Genomic DNA, 16,959 nt, shown 5'->3' on the forward strand with positions numbered 1-16,959 from the left:
CTGCACCCCATAATGTTCCTGGGTCTATACTCCCAGAGGGTTAAAGATTAGGAAAGCTATCAGGCGAGGGGATTAGGATACGGAGTTTTGGGGGTGGGAATTGTTTGGAGCTGTACCCTCTTATCCTATAGTTTTGTCAGTGTTTCCTTTTTATAAATAAAACTTTTTTCGGTTCAAGCCCCCAGTTCCCCACCTGCAGGGGAGTCCCTTCACAGCCGGTGAAGCAGGTCTGCAGGTGTCTATCCTCTCCCCCTCTCTGTCTTACCCTCCTCTCTCCATTTCTCTCTGTCCTATCCAACAACGACAGCATCAATAACTACAACAATCAAACAACAAGGGCAACAAAAGGGAATAAATAGATATTTAAAAAAAAATTTTTTTTAAGTCAATGATTTATCATCTTCTGATTAAAAGCAGACACTAAGGGTGCCAGTTTCTCCCTTGTTACCCTCCTATGCTTTTCCCACTCTTTAACAATCATGGTGGCTACAGGAAATTGGGAAAGAGAAGAAGCAGCTCCAACAGTCATAAAGGCAAGAGTCATATCTTCATGAGTTGTTTTTAAGAGCAGGAAAAGTTTCCATAGTTGGGTCACTCCAACTTAAAGCACCAGAAAAGCAGAAATATAGTGGGAGAAGCGTTCATTTTTAATGTATTCTGAATTTTGTCATCTTCAAATCTAGATAGAAGCTATTTTAACTTTGGCATATGTCATTTTGAAAAATAAAATTTTCACTTGAATTTTCTTTTGGGAAGGGAACACAATGCTATCTTTAGTGCCTAAGGCCCCTGAGGATCATCTTTATCTGGTTTGATTATGCTTTCTTTACTTCTTCATGCATAGAACTGTGTACTGGGTCTGACATGGAGACTGTGCTTAGTCAAGGTCTGTTGGCTAAACTAAGAAATGGATAGAAGTCCTTGCAGAATAGAACCAAGTGCTGGGAAAAGAGCAAAGACAGTTTGAAGGGGAGTTTGGAGCTGGGAAGCAACATCAACGAACTTGATGGCAACATCTGCTCTGGTGTCCCCAAGAGATTTGCTGTACACTCATTCTGCTTTATTTTCTTTAATTTCTTTATTGGGGGATTAATGTTTTACATTCAACAGTAAATACAATAGTTTGTACATGCATAACATTTCTCAATTTTCCATATAACAATACAACCCCCACCGGATCCTCTGTCATCCTTCTTGGACCTGTGCAATACACCAATTCCAGTTCAGGTTCTACTGGTGTTTTCTCTTCTGATCTTGTTTTTCAACTTCTGCCTGAGAGTGAGATCATCCCAAATTCATCCTTCTGCTTCTGACTTATTTCACTTAACATGAATTTTTCAAGGTCCAAGACTGGCTGAAAATGTTGAAGTCACCTTTTTTATAGCTGAGTAGTATTCCACTGTGTATATATACCTACCACACTTGCTCAGCCACTCATCTGTTGTTGGACACCTGGGTTGCTTCCAGGTTTTCATTCTGCCTTATTTTCAATTATGTCACTTCATCCTGTTTTATTTGGCTGGACTGTTCATTTGTCCTTTCCTTTTGGTGCTGCAAAAAGTATTTCCCTTATTTACTGAGTATATGAGCTAGTAATTATCTTATAAGGGTCATTCTGAAAACCCACTATCTTGTTCTGTAACCCTGCCACTTAGGGTATTCTAGGCAGCTTTGGGTCTTGTATGGATTTGCAGCATTTCAGTAGCTGCTTTCCCCAGGACTGTAATCCCTTTGTACCATTTTCACCCAGCCTATAACTGAGAAATGTCTGCATTTATGTGCCTATAAATAGTGTCAGTCTCTTCACCTTCTGGGGCTTCATCTTGTACTCTTGAGATGGAGTCCAGCTGGCTGGGTGTAAATGTGCTCTGTTTGTGCCAGTTCAGTTTCAGTGAATGTTTTCATTAAAATCAGAGGCTGAAATTGCTTGCAACCAGAACATCCTTAGTAACTGAATATTTTTCTGGCTAGGTGTGTACATTGTACTAAAGGCCAGAGTCTCAATTTCTTGCTGCTTCTATGAATGGAATCTTTGGATCTGGGCTTATTTTGCTATATCTGGGTACAAACACACTAGGTTTCATTTGAAGTTGTTACTAGAACCTAGGGTCAGCCTTGGGAAAAACCTGTAAAACAGGTATAAGATATAATCCATATAAAACCAAGCTATATTTAGCCCCATTTCAGCACATGTGAAAGGACAGTGTGCACCAGTACCTACTGTGGAGAGACGTGGAGTTATACACAGCAGTGACACCCTATAAATCAACATTTCCTTAGTAGCAATCAGAAAAAGAAAACAAAGCCTTGTCATCTTCTCTCTGAAACTCCTCCATCCTCACAGATGTTACCCTCCTCCCTCTTAGGGTGCTAAGCTTTTTTTTTAATTTAATTGAGGGAAACTTTCATATAGCACAGAAAGTTAGTTTACAGTGTGAAATTCAGTGGAATTTGGTATAAGCAGTCATCAACTTTCTCTAGTCCTATAACATTCTCATTATTCCCAAAAGAACATTGTACCAGTCAATTAGTCACTCCTATTCCCCCTGCACTTGCATTTTTTCTTTCTTTCTTTTTTTTTTTTTATTTTTCCCTTTTGTTGCCCTTATTGTTTTTTGTCATTGCTGTTATTTTTGTTATTGCTGTTGTGGTTGTTGGATAGGATAGAGAGAAATGGAGAGAGGAGGGGAAGACAAGAGAGGGGGAGAGAAAGACACCTGCAGACCTGCTTTCATTGCCTGTGAAGTGAACCCCCTGCAGGTTGGGAGCCAGAGCTCAAACCCAGATCCTGGTGCTGGTCCATGCACTTTCCGCCATGTGCACTTAACCTGCTGCGCCACTGCCCAGCTCCCCTGCACTTGTATTTTTAAAAAGCTTGCAAAGCAATGATAAAGGGTAGCCTGGTGAAGACCCATCAGCATCAGGCAATCTAATCTTCACTGGGGCTTTCCCTAATGATGTCCCTACTCATTTTTATTTTATTTATTATTGCCATTAGGGTTGTTGCTGGGGCTCAATGGCTGTATGACAAATCCACCACTCTTGGTGGCCACTTTTTTCTCTCCCCACCCCTTTCTTTTTACTTATAGAACAGAGAGAAATTGGTGGGAGAGGAATTGAAGGAGAAAGAAAGGGAGACATGTGCAGTCTCTCATTTCTTCTGTTAGTATTCCTGTCAATAGATTGTTTTAGAACAAAAACTACAAAAGTTTATCTGGAATCAGAAAATACCTAGAATCACCAAAGCAATCTTGAGATAAAAGAGCAAGACTAGAGTCATCGTGCATCCAGATCTCAAACTACATTATAAAGCTATTGTAATAAAAACTGCCTGGTATTAAAAGAAAAACAGACACAGTTTGTACTCCAATGGAATAGAATTGAGAGGCCATAAAAAAAGTCCCCACACTGATGGACATCTAATTTTTGACAAGGGGAGTTTAACACATTAAAATGAAAAAAGAAAGTCTCTTCAACAAATGTTATTGGGAAAATCTAGTTGAAACATCAAAAGAATGTCACTGAACCACTTCATCTTACCACACACCAAAGTGAACTCCCAATGGATCAGAGGTTAGGTTGTTAAACCAGAAGCCATCAAATATTTCGAGGAAAGTATTGGCAGAGCTCTTTTCAATCTAAGTTTTTAAAAAAATATTTATTTATTTATTCCCTTTTTTGCTCTTGTTGTTTCATTGTTGTAGTAATTATTGTTGTTGTTGTTGATGATGCCATCATCATTGGAAAAGACAGAGAGAAATGGAGAGAGGAGGGGAAGACAGAGAGGGGGAAAGAAAGATAGACACCTGCAGACCTCCTTCACCACCTGTGAAGCGACTCCCCTGCAGGTGGGGAACCGGGGACTCGAACCAGGATCCTGCAGCCATTCCTTGTGCTTTGCGCTACCTGGGCTTAACCCGCTGCGCTACCGCCTGACCCTCTCAATCTAAGTTTTAAAGGTATCTTCAGTGACTCAAGTTCATTCACAAGGAAAACAAAAACAACATTAAACCAATGGGGCTACATCAAATTGAAAAGTCTCTGCACACTAAGAGAAACCACCCCCCCCCCAAATATAGAGAACCATGATAGAATAAGAGACCTTTTTATGCTATATATTAGGCAAAAGGTTAATAGCCCAAATATACAAAAAGCTCACCAAATTCAGAAAAAAAAAAATCCAAAAGTGGGGAGAGGATATGGAGAAAATATTCAGCAAAGAAAAAAATCCAAAGGGCCAATAGCCATATGAAAAAAATGCTCAAAATCACTGAATATGAGAGAAATGCAAATAAAAACAGCACTATGATACCACTCAACGCCTCTGAGTAGCACAAATTTGGAGCAACAACAGAAGAGTAGCTAAGAAAGTTGTGGTATATATCCATAATGGAATACTACTCAGTTATTAAAATGGTAAAGCCACCCTCCTTATCTCATCTTGGTTGGAGCTTGAAGTAATCATGTTTAGTGAGATAAATCAGAAAGAAAAGGAGGAATATGGGATGATCTCACTAATGGGCAGAACTTAGAAACAAGAACAGAAATGAGAAACACAAAGTAAAACTTGGACTAGTTTGGTGTATTACACCAAAGCAAAGGACTCGGGAAGGACAAAAAGGACAGGGGTTGGCGGGGAGAGGGGACCTTTAGGTCCTGGTACATTATGATGAAAAAGGATGTAGGTTGGAGGTAAGAGTGTTTTGCAGACACCTACCACCAAGCAATGAGAACTTGTACCCATGTGCCAATAACTGTAAGACATTAATCTCCCAATAAAAAGAGACAAATGGTGGTCCAGGAGGTGGAGCAGTGATAAGACTTTGGACTCTCAAGCATGACATCCTGAGTTCAATCCCCGGCAGCACATGGGATGCCAGAGTGATGTCTGGTTCTTTCTGTCTCCTCCTATCTTTCTCATTAATAAATAAATAAAATATTTAAAATAAAAAAGAGACAAATGCTTGAACTGAATAAATATCCTTCCTCCCTCTCCCTCCAAAAAATAAAAACAATATTTTACTTATTGAGAGAGAATGAGAGAGAGAGGGAGAAAAGCTAGAGTACCATTTCAGTTCATGGGGCACCAACCAGTCACAAATATTATTGGAGAGAGAGAGAGAGAGAGAGAGAGAGAGAGAGAAAGAGAGAGAGAGAGAAAGAAAGAGAGAACCATTCATGGGTTCATGGGGCACCAACCAATCACAAATATTATTGTACTGAGAGAGAAAGAGAGAGAGAGAGAAAGAGAGAGAGAGGGAACCATTCATGGGTTCATGGGGCACCAACCAATCACAAATATTATTGTACAGAGAGAGAGAGAGAGAGGAGTATCATTTCAGTTCATGGGGCACCAACCAGGGGTCAAACTTGGAGCCTCAGGCAAGCAAATCTTGTGTTCTACAAGCTGAGCTAGTTCCTAGGCTGATATTTGCCCTTCAGTTAAGGGAAAAGTCTTAGACTCAGAGGAACCCCTCCCTAATGACACATTGAGCACTAGACGGAAAAGGAGGAAACTGTTTTGGAAATGAAGGGGTGCTTCTTTGTCTCCTTCAACCATGAATGGCACATATACTGAAAACAAAAAGAGGAGATGGGTTTTGAAATTAGGAGACAACATGGTTCTAGGCATTAGTTGCATAATGTCTTAGAGCATATGTTCTCATATGAAAAATAAGAAAGATAATACAGACCTCAAATGATTGTATTTCAACAAGCTGCAGGTACAGTAATGAATTCTGACTGAAAATAAATTTATTAAAAGAAGTTAGGAAATGGCTCACCTGGCATAGCACACACTTTACTAAGTGTGAAGGCCTGGGTTCGAACTTCTCCTCCCCTCTCTGTCTTTCAGATATATGTATATATGCACGAAGAACAGTGAAAGCATGCAAACACAAAGCCCCAGTAAAAACCTGGTGGTAAATAAATATTTATTGTAAAAATAGTGAGCAGTTGGAAAATAAGCTGGTAGAATTCAGAACTTGCATGCTAGAGACTCCCAGTTCCATTCCCAGTGATACATGCACCAGAGTGATACTATGGCTTCTTTCTTTGTGTGTGTCTCTCTCAAATGAAACTCTTTCTTCCATATGTTTTTTGTTTTTTTTCCCAAGGAGCATTGGTTATTAGACTTGCTGGGAGAAGAGGTAAATCAGAGACCATGAACAAGCAGAAACAATACCCCTAAAGAAATGATCAGAACTTAGGAAACTACTGTCACAGCCATTAAGTACCAACTGCTACAATTTGTGTTGCCACCACAACTGACACTAAGAGTTGGTTGTCCCATCAACTCTGACACCTCAGAAACTACATGTTGCTGCCCATCCCCACTCTAGCAGTAAATAAAACAATTCTCCAGTCTGTTGCTGTGCCACTGACTCACAGTTCAAGCTTATTTTCTCAGCCAAACCTACGTGACATTCTCAAGTCCTGAGAGAGCAAGTACCTGGCACTCTCAACTTGTGTACAATTGAAAGCCCTGCTTTTCACCTACACTCGCAAGATAGAGGGTTCCCCAGATAAAGGGAAGGGCTACAGACGCTTTACAACCAAAAACAAGGGCAAGTGTTCCCTTTCAAATTGAGAGGAATCATGAAACAAACTAAATGTAAAATATATTATTGGGGCCTGGGCAGTAGCAGCACCCCTCTGAGGACATACACAGGGATCCAGGTTCATATATATATCACCAGGAGCAGTAAATCTGTAGTGCAGACATCAAGCTCCAGTGGGAAAAGCACATTATGAATCCTAAGGCACTATGCAGGTATGAGTTATCAGCATTTTGCACATGCTGTCACTCATCTCACTTCCTTGCAGCACTTCCTTTTCCATCTCTCTCTCATCTTTGGTTTCATGCAGTTACATGCCTAGTTCAGACACAATTACATCCACTCATCCCAGGACAGGACATGTCGATATACCTCATCAATATGGAGAGAATAAAACGTGCTGCTTTCATGTAGATGATGAAGCAGATTATTATTAACTGGTTGTTCTTCCAACTTTCCATAGGCCCTAATTTCCTTTTGGGTTGTCCATGTCATTTATAGGACTCAGACTCTACCCCTGCCCCAGCAATGGAGAATATACTCTAAACTAAACCAGTCAGCATAGTCCGTCTTCAGGGCCAGGCACATGACCCATGCTGATCCAATCTGTATGAATGTACAGTATTCCCAGGACAAGAGCATCTTCTGTTTCTTGCTGAGTATAAATGAGAAGTCATGTGGCTTTGGAAACTTGGGCAACCCTCTGGGGACCACAAGGGGAGTTAGACTGAGAATAAAGTGAACACTGTAGAAAAAAAAACAGAAGATAAAAAAGAAAACTGGTAGCTGGTGATCATTTAGCCACCAAATAAAGTTATGCCTGAATCCAAACTTCTCCTTTGGACTTCTCAGCTACATGAGCCAATAAATTCCATTTATTATTCAAGCTAGAATGAGTCAGGTTTTCTGATATGTGCAACTGAAAATAGTTGATACCTGCTTTCCTCCATCCTGCCTCATGAGAATATAATTGCTGTCCATTTGGTACTGCCTAATAGTCTTAAAGATGCGGATCAAATCACTGTCACGACGTTATGATTAGATAGCAGCATATCTATAAACTGGCCTAAAGAAAAATAGAATAGACTTACCAAACCTAGGCCAATTTTTTATTTATTTTAAAGATTTATTTGTTATGAGAGGAGGATAACAGGAGGGGGAGAAAAAGAGCGCACTGTTCAGCTTTGGCATAAAGTGGTGCCAATGACTGACCTTGTGACTTCTGATGCCTTAGGCATGCAAGCTGGTGCTCTAACAGGCTGAGCTAACTCCCTGGATTTTTTTTTTTAAAGGTCAAATTTTAAAAGAGAATATAGTGAACACCATTCATTTATCTTTGGCTTGGAAAGATAAAAGACTTGGGTGGGATATAGCATAATGGTTATGCAAAGAGACTTTCATGCCTGAGGCTCTCAAGTCCCAGGTTCAACCCCCCACACTGCCATAAGCCAGAGCTGAGCAGTGCTCTGTTAAAAAAAATAAATAAATAAAAATAAAAAGAAAGATTAAAGGCTCTGGGGAAGTAAGAACAAGCTATAAAAAGCAATAGTATAAAGCAAGCAAAACAAATGTATTCCATCTAACTCAAGGAAGCAAATACTATGGAGTTTACTTTTAGCAGTTTTACTGCCTTAAGGCAGGCTTTCTGGAAGGACAGTGTGAGGTGGGAATGTCATTATGAATGATGTGTTAAGGAAATGCACTTGGGAGAAACCTATAAGGGATGGGCAAGAAAGGGGAGGAAGTTAAGGATGATGAACTCTTCAACCCTACCTGAAGCTCTAGAGTACAAATTGCTCCAAAAATTGTCCCGTTCAGAAACAAGAGGGGCCTGTTAGACACTTTATTTATTTTCCTCCAGGGTTATTGTTGGGGCTATGTGCCTGCACTACAAATCCACTGCTCCTGAAAGCCATTTCCCCCCATTTTTCGTTGCCCTTGTTGGATAGGGCTGAGAGAAATCAAGAGAAGAGGGGAAGACAGGGGGAGAGAAAGGCACTTGCAGACCTGCTTCAGAACCACCTGTGAAGGGACCCTCCTGCAGGTGGGGAGCCAAAGGCTGGAACCAGGATCCTTAATGCAGGTCCTTGCGCTTTCTGCCATGTGTGCTTAACCTGCTGCACTACCACCCGACCTCTCCCCCCAGGCTGTATTTATGAGACAGTGGGATGACCCTGGCTGAGTGGGGTTGTGTGTGTCACTTGGCAGGAATCTTTTGGAGGAGCAGCTCCTGACACTGAGGGAGAACTTCCAAAACAAGGTGCAGGTAGGCACTAGGTACTCTAAGGAGAGAAGTTCTGTGTGCACCTGGGTCCTTGTGCATGGTAATTTGTTTGCACCATTGGCCTGCACCATTGCCCAGCACTCCCTCAGTTAATTCTTGACTTCCTTTACTTTTCTTGAACTATGTGACAAGTTACCAGAAGAATGCATTTCATTTCTTTGTTAATGATTGTAAGTCTTTAAAACTATTAACACATTATTTCCACAGCTACCATCAACATTACCATTTCATGCTTGATTGCTTATTTCTTTCTCTAATGTGTCCTCATTGTTTAAATTAGATGTGTATACTACATATATCCAACTGAATTAGGTCCTATGAACCCCCATGTGTGATGGCAGGAATATTTGGTCCTGTGATGGATAGATTTTGTAAGTAGGACCCCAATCTGTTATGAGTCTAGCTGTGTGATTTGCCTGAGCTTGTTAGTAGTAGCTTAAAACTAAACATTTCTAGGCTGCACAATACCTCTCAGCATTATTGTGAACACTAAATTGGATAACGTAGACAAAAACACATGAAACTACAGACATAGAACTTTGGTGGTGGGTATGGTGTGGAACTATATACACTGTAATCTTACAATCTTGTAACCCACTGTTAATCACAAATAATAATGAAAAAAAAGAAAAGAAAATATAAGGCAGTACTATTTTACAGACTGTGATTGACATAATATTTACCCTTCAAATTTGCTTTCAGATGGTTGCTTTGGAGTTCTGAGATGATGTAATCTGTTCATGGTGTTTCTTGGGTGACAAATTGCTAAGATTTGACTTTCTCTTGGTAGAAGTGATCCAGAGCAAGTGGCCACTTGTCTGGGTGAGTTAACACAAGAGAAATCTGGCATGGAACAAAATCCATATGCAATCTTAACTGTGATCCAGCCTTTCCTCTCCCTTTTCTTTCTTTCTTTCTTTCTTTCTTTCTTTCTTTCTTTTTTTTTTTTTTAAGATTTTATTTCTTTATTCATGAGAAAGACAAGAGAAGAGAAAGAAAGAACCAGGCATCACTCTGGTACTTGTGCTGCCAGGGATTGAACTCAGGACCTCAAGCATGAGAGTTCAATGCTCTATCTACTGCACCACCTCCCGGACCACTCCTCTCTCTATTTTTTAAAATTATTTATTTATTTATTTATTTATTCCCTTTGTTGCCCTTGTTGTTTTATTGTTGTAGTTATTATTGTTGTTGTCGTTGTTGTTGGATAGGACAGAGAGAAATGGAGAGAGGAGGGGAAGACAGAGAGGGGGAGAGAAAGATAGACACCTGCAGACCTGCTTCACCGCCTGCAGGTGGGGAGCCGGGGCTCGAACCGGGATCCTTATGCCGGTCCTTGTGCTTTGTGCCACCTGCGCTTAACCCGCTGTGCTACAGCCTGACTCCCTCCTCTCTCTATTCTAAGATTATCTTCTCAGGTGTCCTCAGGCTGGCTTTTCAGAGCTCAGTTCTTTGGACTCTACTCATACTTTTCATGCTTTCAGTTTCATCATAAACAGGAAACCAAATCAACCAATTTTTCTGTTTTATGTCCTACCCACTCTCAAGTCTAGATGAACACATTAGAAAATCTCAGGTTAGGGGCCTGGTGGGAGCGCACCGGGTAAGCACACTTGGCTCAGTACCGGCTAAGGATCTGAGCTCAAGCCCTGGCTCAACACCTGCGGGGGGGAGGGGGGGGAGGGTTGGGAGGGAGTCGCTTCAACAGCGGTGAAGCAGGTCTGCAGGTGTCTATCTTCCTCTCCCCCCTCTGTCTTCCCCTCCTTTCTCCATTTCTCTCTGTCCTATCCAACAACAATGACAGCAATATGAACAATAATAATGATGATGATAAACAAGGGCAACAAAAAAGGAAAAAAATAGCCTCCAGGAGCAGTGAATTCATGTGGGCACCAAGCCCCAGTGATAACCCTGAAGGAAAAAAACAACAACAAAAATAAAGAAAGTCTAAGGTTAATGTTAAGTGCCAATGACTGAAAACTATCAATATTCTTGATTTTTCTCTCCCACTTTGTTTCACACCTTCCCTTCTTTCCCCAAACCTCCAAAATCTACTACAACACTATTATTCTCAACTAATGGCCTTAATGCTTCTTTCATTGAGAAAATAAAAGTAGTCATCAGAGAACATACACCAGTTCCAAATACATCACTTAGCCATTTAGTTGTACTCATTCCAAGTAATGTGCCTTTTGATTTGTCACAACAGATGAAAGGTCTGTGTTATTTCCTACAAGCAACTGATGTATTAGATATCATTTCTCAAACTCTGAAGCATATGGAGACCGCTCAGAAGTAAAGTCACATCTCCAACAATTCTCTTATGCACCATCAACTTTTTCTTCTTTGCTAGATTACTCTTATCAGTATACAACACACACACACACACACACACACACAAATCTGTATTTTCTCTTGTCTTTAAAAAACAAACAGGGGGTCAGGTGATAGCTCAGTGGGTTAAGCACACATGGCGCAAAGCGCAAGGACCGTCGGAAGGATCCCGGTTCAAGCTCCTGGCTCCCCACCTGCAAGAAAGTCGCTTCACAGGCGGTGAAGCAGGTCTGCAGGTCTTTCTCTCCCCCTCTCCTTCCCCTCCTCTCTCCATTTCTCTCTGTCCTTATCCAACAACAATGACATCAATAACAACGATAATAATAACCACAACTGTTGTTTTCGACGGGTTATGTTGTTTTCGCTGGGCTGGCTTCACGGGCGGGTAACAGACGACCAGGGACTCATGGCTGGGTTGTACGCAGTATCTCTTTATTCATGCAGGACGCAGCACAATCTAGGCCGAGCTAAGCTAAACTCAAGGTACAGTACAGTACTCTAAAACTCACAATGCTGTCTTTATATATACTTGCCAAGTAGGGTGGAAACAGGATGTGACATAGAGAGGGTGGAGAGAAAAGTGACTGGCGAAAATCAGAGTGTGACAAGGAGGGGATCAGGGTGTGACAAGGAGGGGGCGGACCAGGTGAGAATCCTATCACTGAACCACCAATGCCCTGGAGGGAGGGTGGTACTTGTTAACAGTGGTTATGTAAATAGAATGAAGTGGTTATGTAAATAGAATAGTGTTAAGCAGGGGGGATTTAAACCAAATGAAACAGAAGGAGTCTCATGCATACCAACAATTCCCCCTTTCTTTTTAACTAATGGCCATTGTGGGGTGAACAGAAACCTATATCGTACAGGCGTTTTCAAAAGAACTGGCATAAGACATGGAAAACAAAATAGGCGAGCAGCAATAACCAATGTGATGCCAAGGGGTGCTTTTCTTGCCTCAAAGGGCAAGGCCTCACAGGCGAAAGGGCATTTCTTGCCTCTGGGAACGCTTCCTGCCTCTGTGGGCATCTCTTGCCTCTTGGGGTGCTTCATGCCTCTGTGGGCATAACCTAATAAGGAGGGGGAGTTTTCTGCCTCTGGGGCAGAGCCTGCAGGCAAGGGAACATGGTCTATAAAGTCTCAAGGCAATTGGCTGAAGTTAGTCTTTGAGAAACACAGCAGCGTGTACCAGTAAGTCCGATGGAGGTATCAGTCCAAAGTAGCTGACCACAGAAGAAAATGCCGGAGGATGAAACGCTGCATGTCTGTCTCGATGGGGAATGTCGGCCACCAGAATTCTGCTTTTCTGTAGAGAGTGAGCTTTGGAGTCTGTGAATCTGTTTCTTCAGGTCGTGCCAGGTCTCATCATTGGTTTCCGGGGGTGTGTTGTAATCATTCCATCTTGTGGGCAATGTCAGAGAACAGGCGTCCAAATGGATTTCCAGAAATTTTCATTTGAGTAGATGCTTTTTCATGTGAAGACTTTGACAGCTGAAATTCACTTACTTGTCAAACAAAACTTGTAGCAGATTAGAAGTTTACTATAATTGATAACTCCATTAAAATTGGAAGTCCTTTCTAGTATGATTTTAAGGTTGTTTAAACAGTTTAAACTCAATAAAATGTGGAAAGGTAAACAGAAGAACCATGGTTAAAAGCCTCAGGCATAAGAATAATTAACATAATCATTGCACTATCTGCCCCACCCATAACTCATACGGTTTCCAGGATTAAACGTTTCAGATTCATGTCAAGACGTAAAAGAGAAATCATAGGAGGGAAAAAACAATTTTTGGATTGTTTCTGGATGTCTCTAGAAATCATGGCTGCATCCAGCATTTTTTTTTTAAGTCAATGTCAAACAAAAATTCAGTCATTCAAATCATTCTCTTATGAAACGCAACTTGAACCAGATTATCAAGATCTCACCATGTAGGATTAAGAATCCCTGGAGGGTGTCCTAGTCCAAAAAGCTCCTCGAAATTCCATTTAGGGTGTTTCTGACTGTTCCTGCTGGATTGCTTCAGGCACCCATTTTTAAAAGCGTCTTCCCATTGAAGAAATAATCCAATCAGGAGAGTAGAACTAACCACGTGTCTCCATACTTGGGAACTTCCAGGGTACTCGAGAATGTTCTTCAAATTAGAGTAGTCCTTCTCCATGGGAAACATGCGAGAAGAAGTCCACAAAGTTCCAGTGGAAATCCCTATGCATATCCCAAGGTCTACGATCACAGTCATAAAGAACCAAACTGTGGCCCGGAGCAAAATGTAGTCCTTTTCCTCAGGAAACATGGGAGAGGGAATCCAGAAAGTCCAAGGAGAAATCTCCGTGCATCTCCCAAGCTCTATGATCCCGGTCATAAGAAACCAAAGTTCCTGGTCAGGGAACCGAAATGTGGCCCAGAGTAAAATGTTCCAGAGACAGACTAACTGTCTCATGATGAAACAGTAGAGGCTTTGGCAAACCTCTTCATAAGTAGAAAGGCAACCCATGGTGGATGGGTAGCCAAGTTTACTTATCTGGATGATGGGTGGGTAGGGTCCCGCGTTGATGCCGGTCCATGTTTCAGGGCTTATTTCAGTCCCTGTTCAGGCGCCATATGTTGTTTTCAACGGGTTATGTTGTTTTCACCGGGCTGGCTTCACAGGCGGGTAACAGACGACCAGGGACTCATGGTTGAGCTGTAGGCAGTATCTCTTTATTCATGCAGGACGCAGCACAATCTAGGCCGAGCTAAGCTAAACTCAAGGTACAGTACAGTACTCTAAAACTCACAATGCTGTCTTTATATATACTTGCCAAGTAGGGTGGAAACAGGATGTGACATAGAGAGGGTGGAGAGAAAGGTGACTGGCGAAAATCAGAGTGTGACAAGGAGGGGATCAGGGTGTGACAAGGAGGGGGCGGACCAGGTGAGAATCCTATCACTGAACTACCAATGCCCTGGAGGGAGGGTGGTACTTGTTAACAGTGGTTATGTAAATAGAATGAAGTGGTTATGTAAATAGAATAGTGTTAAGCAGGGGGGATTTAAACCAAATGAAACAGAAGGAGTCTCATGCATACCAACACACAACAATGATAAAACAACCAGGGTAACAAAAAGGGAAAAAATAGCCTCCAGGAGCAGTGGATTCATTATGCAGGCACTGAGCCCCAGCAATAACCCTGGTGGCAAAAACAAAAAAAAACAAAAAAACAAACAAGCAAAAAAGCCCCACAAAAATCTCTTTCTTGACCTTACATCTCTCTCCAGTTTTGTTCCATTTTTCTACTTTTTTTTTTTTTTTAAACCAGAGCACTGTTCAGTTCTGGCTTAAGGTGGTGCAGTTGATTGAACCTGGGACTTTGGAACCTTAGGCATGAGAGTCTCTATGCATAACCATTACACTATCTACCCCCACCCTCTACTATTCTCTATAGCAGGACAAATAAAAATAATTATTTCGCTACTTCTACTTCTTCACCACTTAGTCTTTCTTCAACCCACTCCATCCAGCCCTTCCCCACCTCCAATTCCACCACCAATGTTCTCATAACTATCAGTAGCAATGTCTGCATTACTAATCCCAGTAATCAATTAAATTTAGTCCTTTTCTCAGGGAGTGTTTTCCTTGTCTTGAGTAATGATATCACTAGCTTCTGAAGTCATGTTTTACTTCTTTTTTTGATTTTTTCTTTAAATCCAAGCATTTGTGAAATCTTGTCAGTCTAATAACCTAAACATCTTTCTGACTTATCTTCTCCTCTCTCCTCTTCCCAATCTTGCCAGAAACAGCTCTTGTCTAGATGGTAACTGCTCTTTAGTCTACCCACACAGACTCTGGAATTATCTTGCTAAAAACACAACACTCCCATTATAAAGAACTTTGTGAGTGTGGGGTGTGTGTGTGTGTGTGTGTGTGTGTGTGTGTGTGTGCGCGCGAGCGCGTGCGCAATAAAAGAAAAACTGCCTTACTATGGCATCGGTAACTTTTGGTGCCTGATACCATCCTATTTGTGGCTCCTGTTGCTTCTCCTGCCTTAAATTTCAACCACCACTTGCTGCAGACTTCTGGCCTCTGTGCTTCCTGGCCCCTCTGCCTGCGTGCTCCCTTCCCTTCCCTTCCCTTCCCTTCCCTTCCCTTCCCTCCCCTCCCCTCCCCTCCCCTCCCCTCCCCTCCCCGTCCTTTTACTTATTTATAGAGACAGGGAGGAAGAAACGTTAAGGAAGAGATAGCAAGAGAGACCACAGCATGAAACTTCTTCCAGTGTGCTGGGGGCAGGACTTAAACCTGGATCATGCACCTGGCAAAGCAGCACACTATCCAAGAAAGCTATTTTGCCAGACCCAGTGGAAAGGTTTTATCATAGTGTTGGTTGCATAGCTCTGGCCCTGCAGACACACATCTTCTCCTGACTGTGTTCTAGTTCCTTTGCTAGACTCTGTCTCCTGTAGAGAAGAAATCCTTATTTATCTTCCAATTCTCCTGCACCCAGCACTACAGAACTTTCACTAAAGCCAGTGGGTCATAAATATGTCAGCCTGAAATGTAAGCCTGTTTGTGGTAGAAAATGAGACATTTATAAGTTCCTAAGTCTTTTTTAGAGCAAATGGTTACTAACATCTGCCCTGAGCACCCCCCCATCCAGGTTGTTATGATTCTGCTTTTGTGAACAGTAAGCCTTTTTACATTTAAGCTTTTCCTGAGTCACTTGTGAGGCCAAGACTTTCTTATGGGGGGGTGGGGTGGGTGAAGAGGAAAGAGACACTTGACAAAAGATTCAGGACTTCTTAGGGACATATGGAAGTATTTAACTGGGGGTTTTCCCTCCATTGAACTGTAATCAGTGTCAGAGTTTTGAGTTTCACTTCTAACCACTGGCACTGTGTACCTGCTAAGGATGGAGCCTTTAGACCAGAAAAGAGGCTGTAAATGTACCACAGGGGTCCCAGGAGGGTTGTTGTTGGCGGTGGTAGTGGGGAGTGGGATCAAATTATATCGTGTTTCACTGACCTCATGCTTGTTTATTTATGTTTCAAATCCACCTCACTTACTTGAAGCTGCAGGAATGAGGTTTCCAAAAGAGTGAAACTGATAGGAAAGGAAATATTTGATTAGAGGTTAACATGTCCCCTGGGCTTTCTTTGAAATATGCTATTGTAAAAGAATATTGTGTAATTAATTTAGCACTGGGAGGGGAATTGGGGTTTAGTTTCTTATGAGTTGCAGGGCTGAGTGTGATGCAGACTAGTCCAAATGGAGTATGGAAAGGATGTGTTTGCAGGACCAAAACACCTGTGCTTAACTCATCCCCATCTCCTTTAGTCCTCAGGGATTCAGAGCCTGGTAAGAGAAATACTTATCAGCACCTAGCTCCAGCATACAGTAGTCGCTCAGTCTATATTTGATAAATGAGTGAATTAACTCTTTACAGTCACATTAAGGGCCATTGTATCTCAACAAAGGGATCTTGAAATATCTAGTTTTGAAAAAATGAAATACACAGGTCATTACAATGATGTTGTTAGGTGAGTAGAATCTCCCCCATGATAAAAAGGATTGTGAGGTTTTGTGTTTCTTTAAGCTAAAATGGCAAAGTCTAATTTTAAAGACCAGTTTAAAAGGACACTTCTCTAGACGATAAAACATTGTAAATGCCAGATTTGATGGAACATTGAGTGGCTGAGGAAGTATACTTGCCAAACAAGTGTTTCCAGAAATGTCACACCTGCTGCTTTTAAAATGTCATTCTAAGGCCACAGTTAAACAAACAATTCACTCCAAAGAGGTGTGATAAGTT

The sequence above is a fragment of the Erinaceus europaeus genome, chromosome 12 (assembly GCF_950295315.1).
Source record: "Erinaceus europaeus chromosome 12, mEriEur2.1, whole genome shotgun sequence".
Lineage (NCBI taxonomy): Eukaryota > Metazoa > Chordata > Mammalia > Eulipotyphla > Erinaceidae > Erinaceus > Erinaceus europaeus.